General features: G+C 45.8%; 1 pseudogene; it reads left to right on the forward strand.

Annotated features, from left to right (window-relative positions):
- Window positions 1–2,500, forward strand: part of LOC139997104 (large subunit ribosomal RNA) — an 8,880-nt pseudogene that overhangs the window by 4,077 nt on the left and 2,303 nt on the right.

The following is a 2,500-nucleotide window of genomic DNA, read 5'->3' on the forward strand; positions in this document are numbered from 1 at the left end:
CGCGACGCCTCTCGATCCCGGAGGCGCCGTGGCGGATTTTTCCGCTTCTCAGGGGATCATGGGTGACGACCAAGCTAGCCAACGGACAACGAGTTATGGAATTACGGTACCTTTAGTGGGCGATCGGGTTGCGTGTCCAGTATGTGAAGAGAAGGGAATAAACCTTTTCTTCATGTCGTTATCCGACCTGAACAAGCACCTCGATCTACACCATACAGATGCGAATATTAAATGGAGTTGTCTCTGTGGGAAAAGTTTCTCGAAACTTCATGGGACCCAGTGCCACATTCCTAAATGTACAGGCACTGGTCAAAAGGCAGTGGGAAAATATAAGTGTGAAGCATGTCCCATGAGTTTCGGGACCCAGAGAGGACTCTCGACCCACGAAAGGCATGCGCACCCTGCCCTAAGAAATCAGAAAAGAAGGGGACCGGACCCCCCAAAAGATAAAAATTGGACGGAAGTAGAACTTAGTCTCTTGAGAGAGCTTAATGAAAAATTTAAAAATCATAAATATCCAAACAAAGAAATAAATAAGATCCTCACAAACAAGACCTTAGACCAGATCAAATATCAGAGAAAAAAGCTAAGACTGGTCGGTGAGGCAACAAGCTCTCAGGAGGCTAATTGGGCAACAGTGGGAGGGTGCGATCTCGTGGATCCAGGCAATGCGTCTTCAAATGCGCCTGAGATCCGCGTTGACAATGAGTCTCTTAGTGCATGGAGACTCAGCCTGGAAGAAGCCATACTGACGACAGCCGACGTACCTCCTGTTTTAAGTGAGGCCTACGATCGGCTGGAAAATATTTTTAAATTAAACCAAGGGAACGAGGAAGCCCTTGGTAAAGAATTAAATAATTTTATTGCACATCTCTATGAAATTATAAAGAAAGTCAATAAAATAGAGATCACTAAATGTAATTTAAGTCGGAACAAGCCCCAAATGGGACATAAAAAGAACAGCCGCAACGCAAGAAAGCGGTTTTCATACGCACGATGCCAGGATCTGTTTTATGAGTGTCCAAAGAAGTTGGCCGATGTCGTTATCAACGACGATCGCGCATACCTGGAACCAGCCAGGCAGCCACCGGCAGCTGAAGAAGTCAAGAGACACTATAAAGAATTATGGGGGCAACAAGGACCATCTAGTGTCCCGTTTATTAATGATCAATGTGTCTCTAAGCTGTCGTTAAACGAAATTTTTACGCCGATAGCTGTTGAGGATGTGGCGGAGAAAATTAGAAAGATCAGAAAGAAAGCCGCGGCAGGTCCGGATGGATTAACAAAAGAACACCTAATGATCCCCGGACTGCCTGAAATATTATCTAAAATCTATAACATCTGTTTATATAGTTCCTGTTATCCTTCCATATGGAAGCGTAACAGGACCACATTAATTATGAAAGCAAAGAAATCGGGCCATAAGGTCGAGGATTGGAGACCTATTACGATAGGTCCCATTCTCGGCCGAATTTTCTCCTCCATCCTTGACAGAAAGTTAAGGAGAGGTATTGTATTGAACCTAAGGCAGAAGGGTTTTACATCCGAAAACGGATGTAAAACCAATATCGAACTTTTAAATTCTGCCTTGAATACAAGCAAAAACGGGGGCGGCGGGATATTCACGATCGTGGATATCTCGAAGGCGTTCGATACGATACCCCATTCGGCTTTAACACCTTGCCTGGCTAGGAAAGGTGTGCCGGCCCCAATAATTAAATTAATCAAAAATATGTACGTGGATAATTCCACAACAATTCGGACCAAAAACAAAGTTGGGGTCGAGATCAAGATCCTGAGAGGAGTCAAGCAGGGCGATCCCCTGTCGCCCTTGCTTTTTAACTTATGTCTCGATCCACTGCTGGAGATGATCGAAGAATCAACCAGTGGCATCAAAGCAAATCAAAATCAAAACAGAGGAATCCCTGTTCTGGCGTTCGCGGACGATGTAGTGTTGTTGGGCGCAAACGAGAGGGAGGCGCAGCGCCAGGTGGACGCCCTCCATGAATATCTGAGTGGCCTGAACATGCAGTTATCTAGAGAAAAGAGCCAAACATTCCAGATTGTCTCGAAAAGAGACACCTGGTATGTTAAAGATCCAGAAATAAGGCTCGACGGGCTGAACGTTCCATCTACAGACCCGGATGAGGCATTCAGATATTTAGGCGCCAAAATGGGGCCTTGGAAGGGTGTTCATTGTGGCATCGTGGTACCCGAGATTCTGAGCGTGATCAGGAGAATCAGAAAACTCTCCCTGAAACCATGCCAGAAGATCGAGCTCATCACGAAATACGTCCTCCCTCGCTATATATACCATCTTTTGATCAGTCCGCCCAGCGACACTGTATTGAAATTGCTGGATAGCGAAGTCAGACAGGAGATCAAGGCCATCCTCCATCTAGTGCCTTCAACTGCCACTGGTTTCTTTTACGCCCCGAAGAGCTGTGGGGGGCTGGGAATGCCTAGATTTGAGCACATCGTCAAACTAGGTATTCTTAAG

Source organism: Bombus fervidus, unplaced genomic scaffold (genome assembly GCF_041682495.2).
Source record: "Bombus fervidus isolate BK054 unplaced genomic scaffold, iyBomFerv1 scaffold0029, whole genome shotgun sequence".
In the NCBI taxonomy this organism is placed as follows: Eukaryota; Metazoa; Arthropoda; class Insecta; order Hymenoptera; family Apidae; genus Bombus; species Bombus fervidus.